Source organism: Notamacropus eugenii, chromosome 1 (assembly GCF_028372415.1).
Source record: "Notamacropus eugenii isolate mMacEug1 chromosome 1, mMacEug1.pri_v2, whole genome shotgun sequence".
NCBI classification, from domain to species: Eukaryota; Metazoa; Chordata; class Mammalia; order Diprotodontia; family Macropodidae; genus Notamacropus; species Notamacropus eugenii.
In genome coordinates this window covers 1,365,129-1,381,565 of record NC_092872.1, presented here as the reverse complement: position 1 = coordinate 1,381,565, position 16,437 = coordinate 1,365,129, and the positions used below count along the sequence as shown (strand labels likewise).

Genomic DNA, 16,437 nt, shown 5'->3' with positions numbered 1-16,437 from the left:
ATGCGGCGGGAGAGCTTAAGTAGGGTCAGGAAAGCCTGAAGGCGCTCTTTGCACTGAAGGGCCCTTAGAGGGCAGAGGGTCCCTCTCCACTCTCCACTCTCCCGCTCCCAATCTCTTACTGTAAGATCTTTGCTTCCTTAGAAGTCCTCACTTTTACCTACCCAAGACTGTCCACATGGAACTGAGCTTACACCCCCAACAAGTCTCTTTAAATTCTCCTAGGTTGAGCCTCAGGCAACAGACCTGATAGTCTGTGGCTGAGCTCCAACCTGAAGGCTTTCCAGCTTGTAGTACTTTCCTGAACTTACATTTAGCTAATACAGCCTTGAGAAAGGTGTCACCCTTCCATGATGAAGCATCAGAATAACATTTCAGCTGAAGAACTTTCCATAATATGGGAAACTAACATCTCCCTTTTCCTTAAGGCAAGGCATGCAACGTGATAAAAGATGAATAAAACCTAAGGTATTGGGGTAGTAGAGCAGATAATAATAGCTCACATTTATATAGTGCTGTAAGGGTTATAAAGTATTTTCCTAATAACAACCTTGTAAAGTAGCTGATATAAACAGTTTCATTCCTATTTTACAGATGAGGAAACATTCAGAGTGATTTCCTCAGGGCCAAAAAGCCACCAAATGCTGGAGCTTGGGTTCAAATCTAGTTTTTCTAACATTATAACACACAGAAGACCAACTTCTAACTTCTGAATGTCTTCTAAAAACAAATATCTCTGTATTAGCCCAGAGGAGGTAGCAGAAACATAAAACTCAACTACAAGAAATCTAAATGCAGAGCACAAGGAGCCATCAATGGGGTCCTTGCACAGGAAGTCAGAGTCATAGGCCTTTACTGTCAGATCAGACGACAGAAAAGCAAACAGAGGCTTCTGTTGTTGCACTCAGTTTTCCAGCCACAAAGCAAAATATTTCTTCGTTAGTTGCCATTCAACAGAAACAGCATGAGTGGTGAAAACGCTGTTTCCCTACACAAAAATAAAGTAGTGGGAAAAAGGCACTAACACAAGTCTACAGAAGATGTGCGTTCCTGTCTATTACAATTAAGAAACAACTTCTGCTCTCTCGTGGAGAGCAGGAGACTGAGGCAGAGCCGGCGCCACTCTGCCCATGAGGCTGCCCAACATCCTGCTCATGGATACCCCAGAGGTTGGGAAGACTGCAGTAGGTAAAGAACTTGCATCAAAAACAGGACTGACATACATTAATGTGGGGTTATATGATGGCTTTGATGAAGAATATGAATATCCCATTTTGGATGAAGACAGAGTAGTTGATTAGAGAATAAAATGGAAAAAGGTGAGGTTATTGTCGATTACCATGGCTGTGACTTCTTCCCAGAAGAAAGGTTTCATAGAGCTTTTGTGCTTCAAACAGAAAACTGTATTCTATATAAGGCCTGAAAAGAGGGGATACAGGGTTAAGAAATTGCAGGACAATATTCAGTGTGAAATTTTCCAAATACCCTAACCCTAAATGCCTCTTCCAACCATGAAATAGTACACTGGCTGCCCAGCAATGTACCAGAAGAGCTAGAGAATAATTTAGATAAGATAATGAAATGGATTGAGCAGCAGTTAAAGATAATTGAACCTTGAGGGCAAAGCAAACCTTCAAGGTTTTCCACATAATGGTTAAAGATTTTCTTGATGATTTCTCTTTTTCCATGTAGTAGAAATTAAGACAACATATGCCAAATTTTACTATCCAGGATTGTGTTGTAGAAGTAGCAGGTGGACAATATTATAAAGTTGAGTTATAACTAAATTTTTTTCTCCATGAGAAAACTGAAAACCCCCAAATACAATGAATAAGATATTAAGGCTTTTTTAAGTTTAGGAATATTCAACATTCTCATTTATTTTGGTTAACAGCTAAAGAATAAGCACATTTGAGAAAACAGGTGGAAATCTTTAATACTTGGCATGAAAAAGAAAATGAAGGGTAGGAAGAAATGCTGACATAAATAAGAGTCTGAGGATAAAGCTATACACATTACATTAAGTGTTGAAAAAAAGGGAGAAACAAACATAACTTCTGGCAGATTCATGAACTGCTAATCATGCTGCAGAAGAAAGAAAGGGCCTTGGCTGGGAGAAAGCAGTTTCCAGAGCCAATCAAGGCTAGCCACTTCTCAACAAAGAACTAACCTGCTGGGCTGTCACAATTTTCGATGGGGAAATAATGGAAAAAAGCAGAATTCTACAACAGCCTCTTAACTGCCAGTGCATTAATAAAAGTAGATGCTGTGCTAAGGACCAGGGATACAAAGAAAACACAAAACATGGTCCCTGCCATCAAGAAGCTCACGTTCTAAAGGTAGAGACAACAAGCAAAAATTATGTTCATACAAGCTATACATATTGTAGATGGAAGGTAAGTTAAGAGGGAAAGCACTGAGACAACAAGAAAAGTCTCCTGCAGAAGTGGGATTGGAGCTAACTCTTGAAGGAAGCAAGGTAAACCAAGAGGGGAGGGAATGCATTCTAGAAATGGGGGACAGTCAAGGGAGGAGACACAGAATCCAGAGATGGTGTATCATGTTCCAGAAACAGAAGAGAAGCCAGTGCCACTGGATTTAGAATTCATGGAGGGAAATAAAGTAAAGCTGGAGTGGTGGGATGGAGCTGGATTGCGAAAGGCTTTAAAAGCCCAAAGGAAGGATTTTCTCTATTTGATCCTGGAGCTAACAGAGAGCCATTGACGTTTACTGAGAAGCAGTGACATGGTCATGAGCTTTAGGAAGATGAATTTAGAGTGGAGGAGGATGGGCTGGAGTGGAGAAGAGACTTGAAGCAGGAAGACCAACCAGCATACTACTGCGATAGATCAAGTAAGAAATGATAAAATCCCTTCTAGCTCTATAACAGGGAAGTGCTTTCTCTACTAGCATCAAAACCTGGCTTTTTCAACAGAAAGAGCACTGAATCTCAAAGGCTCCAAGATTTAAAGCTAGAAGAGATCAATTAAAGACCAGAGAAGCTAAGTGATATGCACAAGGTCACGTGTCAGAGCTAGGATCTGAACCCAAGTTCTAGGACTCAAAATCTAGCACTCTTTCCATCATACGACACAAGTTCCAACTTAGCACAGAAAAGGGTCAGATCAAAAGATCTAACAAAAATTACAAATTCAGTTCAACAGGAATTTACTAAATACTTATTACAAGGATACAAAAACAAAATTTTAAAAGCTCCTTCCCTCAAGGAAGTTACATTTTACCAAGGGAATTCAATAGGAAACATTAAGTATTTACAGTGATATGTGAATTACTTGAGATGAAGGAAAATAATGAAATTTATTGGCTTTCAGTAAACCTTGCAATGGTTTACAACTTTTATTAAAAATGGTGTTTTTAATATGTAGCATATAAACCATTCATTTCTGAATTTCTGTTCTGTGTATTTAAAAAACTTTTAATGGACCCTCTTTTTTGGCATCACTGTGGCTAACTCCCCCTCCCCCCATGTCTTTCACCAATTTACTAGAGAAAAAAAGAAGCTTCTTAAAAGAAATAAGCACAGTCAAGTAAAACCGATCCAAATGCACAAGTGCATCATTTCTCAGTCAAGAGGTAACACCCTCCATCAGAGGCCCTCCAGACACACGTACTGCTCAGAAGTCTTCATCCTTCCAAAGTCGCTCTCACCCTTCAATCTGCTTTAGTTCCCAATACCCAGGAATCTCTGCAATCGTCTCATCATTTGTTACAGCACAATCATATTCTACCACATTTATATGCCACAATTTGTTCAGTCATTCCTCGACTGACGGCCCCCACTCCCTGAGATTCTAGCTCTTTGGCTTGTTTTCCCCCCTTTTAATTTCCCTTTCAGAAGAGTGAAATTTGTTTTCCTTATGCTCATTCCCTTCATTTCCCCTTTGAACTCTGCCTTTCTTTAGCGCGTTTCTCCATTGAGTGGGATGTATTTCCACACCGAGCTGTGTGTGTTCAACCCTTCTTTGTCTTTTCAAACCAGAGGGAGGTTCATCTGCTCCCTATTTCCCCACCCTCCCCTCTTCTCACACATCCCAGTCTAGCCCTTTTATCCCCTCTTCTCTTTTCCCTCTTCAGACCCTCAGAACCAATCTAGGCCCTAGGCTGTCTATTTTTCTTATCCAATTAATACCCTCTGAAGACATTAAGGCTCTGAAGGGGCACTTGTTTTTTCTCCCCCGTTCGAATGTCAGAACTACATTATTATTATCACCCCTTCCAACTGCTCCAATAAATTTGTTTTTCTAGGTTTCCTTTAATTCTTATGTCTGAATTTTAAAGTTCTTACTCAGCTCTGGTCCTTCCATAAGAAATACTTGAAAGTTCTCTACCCCATTAAAGACTCATTTTTCCTCTGTAGGATTATACTCAACTTTGAAGGGCAACTTCTTGCCCTTCTTGGTTGCAAGCCTTTATTTTTTGCCTTTCCTAATACCGTATTCCAAGATCACTTATTTACAATAGAATCTACCAAGTGTTTTGTCATCCTGACTGTGGCTCCTTGGTACTCGAATATTCAAGTATTTATTCTATGATATGGGAGTTCATTACTGGGACTTTTCCTTTGGTGCACTCTCTATCTTCATTTTGCTTTTTTATTAAAATAGATCTGAGCAGTTTTCACTTATGATTTCTTGAAATGTATTTAAGACCATTTTAAAACCATGATTTCCAAGGAGCCTGATGATCCTTACATTCCCTCTCCTTGAATCACCTTCCAAGCCAGTTATTTCTGACTGTCCGATTTCTGGTTTCATTTGAATATTTCTTTCTGTCTAACAGGGTCACGGATTACTATGTGGTCTATCTTCATTGTCAGTTGTTTGCATAAGGCTTTTTTACCTTTTACCTTCCAAACTACTTATTCTCCTTCCAATTCTTTCTTCCAGAGCTTTGATTTAATTTTTTATGTCTTACTTCATTTCAGCTAGGTATTCAATGTAGAAAATTTATTTTTTTATCCTTTGAGTCTTTGCTTGCAGTTGTTATGGAGTTACCTTCTCCTTCTCTGGGGGGATCGCTACAGTGGCAATAACTTTTTACATTGGTAAATTAATTTATTTGATTAACTTTTCTCTCTAACCTTATTTCCTGAATTGGGATTTTGTGCCAAGGTCAGTTTCCACTTCCTGCTGCACTTTTCGGTGGGATGACCGGCACTCCTTGGTCTCACCCTGGGTCACCTGTGACTCCCACCACTCCTCCTTCCCAAGGTTGGATTCCCCATGACCTTTGAGGCTCTGAAGGATGGATCTTCAGTGCCCTCCATGACATCTTAGAACAGGATGTTAGGGACTGGGGCACTGCAGTATCCCCAGTATGCACTAATTAAAAATGGGGAAAACAGCTTAGTCTGGTTTCACATGGTCAAAGACAGATGTTCCAAGTCAGTCTAGTACCAGCAGAAATATACACAGAAACACACCCAAACACAAATAACCACTGCTATTACAAAATGAAAGGACATCAAAAGTATTGTTTGTCTCAAGTAATTTGCACATGATTGTACATTATTATCTGAAGCAGAAAATACTAACCACCAGGGTAAATCATGACATCCTGAAGTCAAGAACAATATTCTGGAAGTCATCTCTTCCTTAGGATCTCTCCCCTTCCCTCCTCCCCTCCACGAAATGAAAAGTTTTGGTTGGAGGGGGCGGGTAAAGGCATTTAAACTTATACCAGGGTAGAAAGAGATGAGTTGTTGACAGGAAATCCGGAAGCAGGATCAGCAGTATGAGTTATTCTGCAACGAAGGCTCAGAGACAAAATGCCACGTTTGTTTGTTTTTTAAATGTTAACCATGACTGCATCTTCCCTGCATATATAACATCTCTTCTTGCCAATGAATTCTATAAAATAAATTCAATATGGGTAAAGGACCCAGGAGCTTATTCAAAATGATCAATGCTACTTCCTTATGTGCAAGAAGACTGCCTCCGGCAACTTCTAAATGGGATTTCAACAGTAACTCCCTCAAGCATCAGTAACCAACCCTACTGGATTCCAATCTCACTCACTATTAAATGATTTTTGACCTGTCCATTCCCTCTATCAAGTCAACAGTGTCAGTCACCAGGAGGTGAGCAACAAAGCTGGCCAAGAATAGCAGGGAAGAAAATCTGTTAAACTAGGAATTCACAAGGAAGAAAAACAAACAAAACCCTCACATTTTTCTCCACTGACTCAGTCTCGGCCAGATGTCTTTATTTGCAGCACTTGTTCCTTCCCTCCAAGTCTCTAATAACCTGGGGAAAAGTAAAGCCCCAAAGCAAAATCAAGTGCCTCCAACAGTTTCCAGAACTCAAATCACATAATTCCCTGATATTTCCTGCCCAACCAAACTCCACCTGCCCTGCTAAAGGCCCAGGAGTCTAAAACTGCAGGCTCCCTATGACAGCGCAATGGACATAACCTAATTATTACCACCACACAGTTCAAGTATTTTTCATTCTTAGAGAAAAAGATCAGATCTGGAAGAAATCTTAGAGATCAAGTTTCTCTCATTTTACAGACAGACAATAATGAGATGCTGAGAGGTCAAGAGCCTTACCTACGGTCATCCATCAAGTTAGGAACAAGCTTGGACTCAAGCCTCAGGTCTCCAGGTCCCTATCTTTCTGTCTGTCAGTCTAATATTCTTTCTACTTCAGGACAGCTTTTCAAAGCACTTTAACATCAATTACCTCATCAAAACTTTACAACAACCCAGTAAAACAATAGACAGTGCAAGATTATCCCCTTTGCAGAGGAGAGGAAGTGACTTGCCTAAGGTCACACAACTTGTTAGTAGAAAATCCTAATTGGTATTCTTTCTTTTTAATGTTTTATTGATACCTTCTGTTTTCCAGGAACCCTTCTTACGACATTATATCATTTTTTCATTAAAACAGACCATATCTCAGCACCAGTATAACAATAAATTGTCATTTAGCATATCCTACAACAAACATTTATTAAGTGACTAGCATGTGAAGAACATGACGGTATACATGCCAAGATATAAAGTCTGAAATCCATTTGTATAATGAAATGCTTGACAATCTCTAAGGTTTGTTCAGATCTTAATTCTCTTCTAGGAAAGCAGCACAAACCAAGTGTACGGCACCTAACATTACATCAGCGTGTGACTCTTAAAGATCTTAGTTCTCGGACTCCTCCCCCTTTTCTCAAAGAACTCAGTCTAACAGAGAGAAAAGACTCAATACTGATAATGATTACACAGGTTCCATGTTAAATGTGTAAACCAAGAGGTCTGAATGGAAAGGATGGAAAGGACTCAAGGGAGGGAAGGGCAGGAGGAAATCAAGACCTTACAGATTAGACATCTTTGAGAAGGCTTTAAAGGAATTCAAGCATCACAAGAACACGTTAGAGCACTGCTGGGTTCCGGGGTGCTGAGCAGCCCTCCTCTCTCTGTGGCTAAGTAAGCCAGCTCCTTTGGGTGCACGCTGTTCTCTGCAGAACACAGGTCTCATTCTTAGAAGCAACATCTTTCACTGGAAAACAATTTTACCAGCCATGTGATCTTTCCTCCTTAAATCCTTCCCTGTTCCTCACTTTCCCACTGCTGGGGAAGGCTCCACTATCTTCCCAGTCCCCAAGGTTCACATCCTTAGTGTCATCCTCAACATCTCCCTCTCGCTTATATCCAATCTGTTGTCAAATCCTGGCGTTTTGACCTTTAAATCATCTCCCCTATATATCCTTCTGTCCTTTCACACAGTCACCACTGTTGTATGGATCCTTAGCGCTTCTTACTGGACTACCGCAATAACCTTTTAAACTGGTCTCTCACTACAATCCATCTTCCACTCAGCTGCCAAAGTGATCCTCCTAAAGTTCAGGACTACAATGTCACACCCTCCCCTCCTTATTTATTAAACTCCAATGGTTTTTTATTTCTAGGCTCAAACCTAGAAACCCTGGCTGCAGTCTTCCTTCTCATCTCTATACACCTGACTCCCCTCCATATACTCCATGACTTAGTTACACTGGGGACCACTTGCTTTTCCTCCTACCTGACACTAGCTCTCCATACTCCATGCACTAATATGGCTATCCCTCATGCCTGGCACACAGTAAGTGCTAAATAAATGCTTGTTTCCTTTCTTCTTCCCTCCTTATCCCCAACTCCTAGTAGTTTCTTTGGCTTGCTTCAAGACTCAGCTCAACTCCCACACCCTATAAGAGGCCTTCCCAATCCCTCCGCCCCCCAATTTCTCCATACTGCTTGTCCTTCCCTCTAAGATTAACTTCCGTTTATACTGGGTATATCTTATATGCACACAGTTGTTTGCATTTTGTCTCTCCCATTAGAATGTGAGCCCCTTGAGACCAGGGACCATTTTTATGTCTTTCTTTATATCACTAGCCCTTAGCACACAGTAAGAGCTTAATAAATGCTTGTTAACTGACTGACCATGTAAGGTAGTGTGTGAGGTACTGGGGATACAACAAACAGCAAACACTTGACCTGAAGAAGTAAACAAATAAGTACAATACATAAGGTCAGGGAGGACAACAGGCAGTTTTATGGAAAATGTGACATCTCAGTGGGGTCTTGAATTCAATTTTCAGCTCAATTTAAGAAACATTTATAAAGCACCTACTATGTGCCTGGCACTGTATTAAGCCCTGGGGACACTGATAAGAAAAAACAATCTCTGTCCTTGAGGAACTTCCAATCTAACAAGGAAGACAACACACAAAAGGAAACAGAAGAGTTGCGAGAGGGGGGACATACCTGGGGAAGCTGGCTCACGGGCATAACATCCTCTGGAATGGAAACAAGCAGAGGTGATAATGGAAAATGTAGTGTTACCTGGAAAGTGGAGCCCTCTGTAAAGGAGCGGACTGTTCCTCCCTCCAGCCCTCCAATCAAAGGGGAATGGCACCTAAAGGGTGCAAGAAGGTGAGGAGTATCAAGGAGTATGAAGGGATGAGCAAATGTGCATAGTGAAGAGATTTCAGGTGAGCAACTCAACCTGGGGAAGGCATGATGTTCCCCTGCAGTGGAAAACAAGCAGAGCCTTCCTGGAAGAAAGCCGAGGATATTGAGAAGCAAAGGGAGATTGCATTCCAAGGCTGACAGTCATGAAGGGAGCAGCTTCAAATGAAAAAGGGAAGTTTGGAGCACAGCCAGTTTGGGGTTAGTGATGAAGATAATCAGTCCTCTGTTCAATATACTGAGTTTGAGATGCCCATGAGATAGCTAGACAAAGACGTCTGGCAAGTAGTAGAAGGTGTGAAAGTGGAGTTCAGGTTAAGCGTCCAGGGCTGGATATTTCAGCTGAAGTTACCTGGATGGATGGAATACAAATTTAACAAGTACCTACTAAGTGCCAGGCACTGTGCTAAATGCTTTACAAATATTATCTCATTTGATCCTCATGCCATTTATTAACCCCACTTTATAGTTGAGGAAACTGAGGCAGAGGGGGTTAAGCCTGGGGTTACATAGCTAATCTGAAATTCTGATAGAATTCAGTTACATCCACTGTGCCACCTACCAGCCTCTATAGAGATGATATACTAATTCATGGGGAACAGATGAAATCACCCAGTGATAGAATGTAGAGAGAAAAGAGTCTTGGGGGATATCCGTGCTAAGGGACAGGGGAAGAAGAAAAGGAATTGTATGAGAATTCATCAAAGACTCAGAAAGAACAGTCAGACAGGCAGGAGATAAAGTAGGAGAGAGTGGGACACTTCTATAGGAAGACACAGCACCAGGCGGAGTGAATGTGAGTCTAGTTTACGACACATGCACTGTCTGAAAATCTGCTGTTTCAGAAATTCATCAGTGACAATACCACCAAATAAGGAAGCGTCACGTTTTGTTGTTTTTAATATATGTATATTAAAATTTGCTCCAAGAATTCCACAGCAACTTCTACATTTATTAATTCCACACAAGTGAAGATGTGACAAACTTACCTAAACAAGTGACTTTTACTTGAACTAAAGTGTTTTCTAATACTTTAGCAATAGGAGAACACAGAAGAAAGATTCCAGCAATGAGGAAATAGAAAGAACATTGTACCAGGAGTGTGGAAAACTGGATTCTAGCACCCCCAGGGCCAGGAGTCCCAGGTGTAACCAAGGACAAGTCCCTTCCTCTCTCTGGGCTTCAGTTTTCTCATCTAAGAAGGCATCCAAGTACCTTTCAGATCTAAAATTTTTAAAGTATCATCACCTGAGCCACAGCACCTTGAAGTCCTTGTGAGCAATCAGAAGTCAGATCACCACCACCTCCTTCCAAAAAGCACTCATAACTTGTAAACAGAAAACTGTCTTGATACAACAAAATATTCTGATCAAAGGTCGGGAAAGACCTACTCCAAGTGTTGCTATCAAGTCACCTATGGCTCGGAACAGCAGCAGCTACAAACAGGCAAGGAGAGCAATCCGGACGGTGGGAGAAAGACAGGAGAGGATGGCCAAGTAGGCGGGTGGGGAGAACTCCAGGCTGAAATGTGAAACTCACCAGACGATGCCAACCCCAGGCAACTCGAGGATAACCTCTCCTGGCACTCAGCCAGGTTCTGCTGCTTCTGGCATATCTCATTTATTCAAAGTCCACAGAATGGTCATTTGGGAGACCACAAGTACCACAGATGGGGCTCGATGTGCAAAAAGTTAGAAATAATGGTGCACCAATCCCCAGTCAGTCAGTAAGCATTTATTAAGCTCCTAGCAGGTGACAGGTATTATGCCAGGTGCTAAGGACACAAAGACAAAACTGAAACAGTCCCTCTCCTCAATTCCTGGGGGATTTATTGTTTGGTCATTTCAATTGTATCTGACTTTTCTTGACCCCATTTGGGGTTTTCTTGGCAGAGGTACTGGAGTGGTTTGCCATTTCCTTCTCCAGCTCATTTTACAGTTGAGGAAACTGAGGCAAACAGGGTTAAATGACTTACCCAGGATCACACAGAAGCCAGATTTGAACTTGGGAAGATGAGTCTTCCAGACTCCAGGCCCAGTGATGTCTCCACTGTGCCACCCAGATGCCCTATTGGAGGAGTACACATGTACAGATATAAATACCTCTACACTGGCTTAACAGTCCAGGACCAAAACCTTTAGTAACCCCCTTCACATTCCCCCTCTTGAAGATGACCTACTTTGATTCACTGAACAGAGCTGAGCCTTGGTTGAGGACTGAAGACTTGAGTACCTCAGCTCTTACCCTTATTACCAGCCAGGACGGACTCCCTTGCCCTGAGACTCCCCTCTAGTACAGGAATAATTAAACTCACATTACCATGGCTAATGTCCATCATGGCATGATCTACTGCCCACGGTTCTACCTCATAGGGTTGTTGTGAGAATTAAATAAGATAATATTTGTCAAGCACCTAGCACAGTACCCTGATGAATAAATGCTTATCACATTCTCCCCTGCCCCCAACTCCCAACTAAGAATCCCTGTGATTTGGGGCAGCAGGCTGCCTAGGTCAAAGCTCCTTTCCTTTGCCACTGCTCCCAACTCCCTCATACCCTTCCTTCCTGTGAGTCTATCCCACTCTATCCTACTATTCCACTGTTAACTTAGAACTGCCATATACGTTATATGTGCCATGCATACATATTATACATCATATATGCCATGTATAGAATATAGTCCATATATTATGAATATAACACATATATGATACATGTATTTCCCCCTTTTCTAACAGATGGAGAAGGAAGGGGGAGGGGGTTAAATAAAACAAGTAAATATATACACACAAATATATTTTAGAGACATATATTCTCTCTCTATACGTGTGTGTTCCAGAATTGGAAGACAGCGGTTTGGGCTGGCCCAGGTTGTGGAAACAGAATGGGAATAAAAGAAAAAGCATGGCGAGGGCTACCACATAGTGGGCCACATGAAGCACTAGTGCAACCAGCCCTGGACCCGGCAAGGGAGGACTGGAGACTGAGCTCTACCATAAACAGATTCCCTGTAAGTCAGCTGTCTATAGGCAATCATGTCCAGGAAGGTCCATGAAGGATGGGAAATTACTCAGATCTTGATTCTGACTCTTTCACTGCCGACAATGCAACCGTAAGAGGCAGCATCATAAATGCTAACCACAGCGGCTTGAGATCTGCAAAGCACTTTACACACACGATCTCATGACTCCTGTCATGAACCCCACGATGACATGAAGTTCCCCATTCTATAAAGGAAACAGATTCACAGAGATTCAATGACTAGCCTATGGTCAGTTAGGGTTTGGAGCCAGAGGTACCACAAGGTCTCTGGAAGCACAGACCAAGAGTCAGGGAAACCTGGGTGTCAGTTCTGCCTCTGACACTGATCAGCTGTGTAGATTCACGTCACCTCTCTGAGGCTCATCTCCCTTATCTAGTACCAGACTCTGTAAAGCTTCAATGAAATAATACAGAGCAAACTGTACAATAACTACACGTTGGCTATTGGTGTTACTAACAGGTGATCTTGTGGCATTCTTCCATGTTCTCTCTACTCAAAAGACCTGGAATGCTCTTCACTGGTGGAACTAAATCACAGGTTCCCCACTCTGAGAGCAGATTCACAGGACTTCTACTCCTAGAACATAGCAGACATACTACTATGTAACCACAAACTTTTCAAACAAAATAGCCATTTAGGAGAATTGGAAAACACTAGCTAAAGTCAATGACCTTTCTTTCATCTTAGCAATAAAGTTTCATAACTGAGTCCCGACCCCTCTAGCACACCAAATAGGAAACATATGACCCAAATACAGTAAAAGACAATAAGAAGAAAAATCCCTGTGAGAAAAACCACCTAAAATGAAGGAGGAAGAGGAAGCTCCAGTATGATTAATAGATACTGTGGGGCGAAAGGACCAAGAAGAGCACACTGAAGTTAAAAAAAAATCAGCAAGAATCTCAGAAGTGAAATTGGTTCTACTTTAAGAATTCTCAGAGTGGTTTTATTTTTGTCATATTCCACTCAGGCAGATGTCTTTCTTTTCTTGACCTCATTAAAGGGGCCATGCCCTGGCTACTTCTTAAACAGGCCTATTCAACGAATGGGTGTTGCCTCACCCTAAGTGAGTGCTGGCAAAGTCCTTGGCCAAAAGGGCCCACAGTCTCCCAGTGCATCCTGGGTCATCTCCAGTCATCCTGAGGAATATCAGGTCTCTGGAGGAGAAGTGAGGCTGGTGACCTGCACAGCCCTCCCTCACTCAAGACAAAGTCAAGTGCAAGTCATGTCATCATTTCTCTGCTGGCATGGTCTTCTTCGCAACGAAGGAAAAACACAACACACTCTATGCTTCCCCTGGATGGCCCTACCTGCTGCTTTGTCTGTATGACCCCAGCTCAGTGCTGAGCCTTGAGATCTTCTGCTTTCTTTCCCATGCAGATCAATTCTTCAACGCCTCTATGCTTACATTCAATACTATTTCTTACAGAAACACTTCAGACTTCTCCCAAGTTTTTAGTACTGCCTCCAGTTATTTTGTATGTATTTTGTACCTACTTATCTATACAAGTTGTTTCCCCCAACAGATGAAAGGTGATTTTTTTGTCTTTGTATGCCCAGATTGTAGACTCTAGACCTGGTGCCCTACTGTCCTGATAAATTGTTGCTGCAATAGTTCCCTAGGTCGGTGACTCTGCTCCAGGTGCCACAAAGTCAAGTACTCTTTTCGAACCACCGAACCATTTCTACTTCAATCAACAAGTATTTATCAAGCACCTACAATGAACCACGTGTTGGGGATAGAAACATAAAAATGAGACAGTGGAGGAGTTTAAATTCTACTAGGGAAAGGGGAGGGGGGAGTAGATACAATATGCTCCCAAATAAGCAAGTACAGAGTATATAAGAAATAAATACATAGTCATTGGGGTGGTAGGGGGAAACTCACAACTGGAGAAATCACAGATATCGTAAAAGAAGTGGCACATGAGCTGAACCTTGAAGGAGGCCTGAGGTTCCAAGAGGTTAAGGTGAGAAAGGAGAGTTTTCCTGGCATGAGGAACAGTATGTGCAAAGGTGTAAAGGTGGGAGATGGTTGGAAGATAAAGTACGTGAGGAGGCAAACAATGACTGTGAGTCTGGAAATATAGGCTAAAATCAGATTTTGAAGGGACTCATACCAAACAGAAAGGTTTTTATTCTATCCTAGAAGCAGTGGGGAGCCGTTGAATTTTCTTGAGCAGAGGAATGTCGTAATAAGATCTATGAATAATAGTAGGGCAGTTGAGTGGAGGAAAAACTGGTGAAGGGAGAGACTGGATGCAAGGAGACCAATTAAGTAAGATGTTATTACAACAGTCCAGGAGAGAGATGATAATAACCTCAGCTAAGATGGTTGTTGTATGAATGGAGAAGGGGGGGAAATACGGAAGAGAATGTGAGGAGGTAGAATAATCAACAAGACTGGTCAACTGACTGGATATGGGGGAGAGAGTGATCAGTCAAGGAACACTCTCACGTTGTGGACCTGTTTGGCATGAAAAAGGGCGGATATAGGGGAAAAGATAATGAGGTTTGTTATAGCGTTTTTTAGTTCAATGCCACAGAACATCCAGGTGGAAGTGTCTAGCAAGTAGGCTGGGATGCTAGACTGGATCTTAAGAAAGAGAAAAGGGCTAGATATGAAGATTCTTACTTCCTCATACAGCACATTAAGCACATTAGGGATTATAATGTTAAGAATCTAAATAGAAGTATTCCAACGTTATCAATGGAGAAAAGAGTTATGTTATAGAAATCTTGATGGATATTCCTTCCTTTTCATCTCTTAGTTGCCCTCCAATTTCATCTTTAAACATCCTTGGAATTACAGCTTAACTAAGCCTCCTACTAAGTTTTCTATGAACTTGTTTTCCCTTGCAATATTTCTTGATTTATTTTTGTGGCAATATTGTTCATAATATTCTACATGCTTCTTCACAAGAATTAACAATGAATTTACATCTTAAATCTATTTTGCTCTCGGCTGCTTGCCAAAGAGCTCCAGTATATTTACTAGCCAAGCTGTTCTGGTCTTACTGTGGTGGCGCCTCATTTGCATTGGATGAATTTCCTTATGAAATGGCAAGTCTTTCTTTTAATCAATTTCAGTTAAACACTTTGCTTAAACAGGTCGGGTTAGAAGTGCTTCAATTACGCTGTGTCTACTCTTAAAGATTCTTTGTTCTAGCTGATTACTGATTGTGATCTTTGCTCTAAGAAGTCAGTGGTCTGCACTGCAGAGTCATTTGGAAATTATGCATGTATTACCAAGCAGTCATTCTCTGTTAAAATAGAATTAACTTCATTTTTTGTGATATTATTTTATATTTCATATTGCTAACACTTTTCTACAAAGAAAATGTGAAATATCTATAGCCATGAATGTAAGTAAAAATCTCTAAGGTGATGATTCCCAGGTTTATTTGCCCAGCCCTAATTTCTCTGCTGACCTCCAGCTTCCCATCTCTTACTTACTACACATCTCAAACTTGATAATCTCTTATAGACATCTTAAACTCAATACGTACAAAACTGAACTCATTATTTTTCCCCAACCCTCCCTCCCAAGCTTCTCTATTCCTAATGAAAGTGAATCACTCTCTCATCAGCCTCTTCCCTACTCAATCTGTTGGCAAGGCCCGCAACATCTCCTAAATACTCACCCTTCTCTCCTCAATACTGCCACTACCTTAATAAAGACCTTCATCATCTTACACCTGAACTACTGAAATAGTCTGCCAGTTCGTTGGCCAGCCACACGTCTCTCCACATCCCAGTCTATACTCCATTCAGTCACCAATGTGACTTTTCTAAAATGCAGATATGACCAGGTCAACCCCTACTCAATAAACTCCAATGACTTCTTATAACCTCCAGTATCAAATACAAAATCCTCCAATTGGCAATCACAGCCCTTCATAACTTAGCTCCACCCCCCCAATAACTTTTCCAATCTTCTTACAACTTCCAACCACCCCGATCCCCACCCCACATACTCTGTAATTCAGTAACGCTGGCTGTCTCCCATGCCTAGAATACTCTCTCTCCTGGATTCCTTCAAGCCCCAGCTAAAATCTCACCTTCTATAGGAAACCTTTCTTAATTCTCTTAATTCGAGTGCTTTCCTTCTGTTATTATATCCTATTTACCAGGTAGACATACAGCGTGTTCGTACATGGTGATTTGTATGATGTCTCCCCCATCAGGCAGGGAGCTCTTTGTATCCCCAGCACTTAACACAGTGCCTGATCCATAGGAGGCAATTAATAAATGCTTAATGACTGATTTGTTAGAAGGCAAGCCTTTTCTTTTTTCTTGCATGGGAAAGAAGAATATTTGCTGCTGCTGCTGCTGCTGTCTGCCCTTTGTTCTCAAAAAAGACCAAGGACATCAGGAAGGTGATGTCATGACTTGCAAGTGAATTGGATTTAAGTGAGGCAAAGTCACCG

At 41.5% G+C, this 16,437-nt stretch overlaps 1 protein-coding gene and 1 pseudogene across 1 annotated transcript in view; one reads left to right on the top strand and one right to left on the bottom strand.

Moving 5' to 3' along the window:
* Nucleotides 1–16,437, bottom strand: part of LOC140530232 (store-operated calcium entry regulator STIMATE) — a 72,687-nt gene that overhangs the window by 52,045 nt on the left and 4,205 nt on the right. The window lies entirely within an intron of this gene.
* LOC140530244 (adenylate kinase isoenzyme 6 pseudogene) lies at nt 923–1,809 on the top strand (annotated as a pseudogene).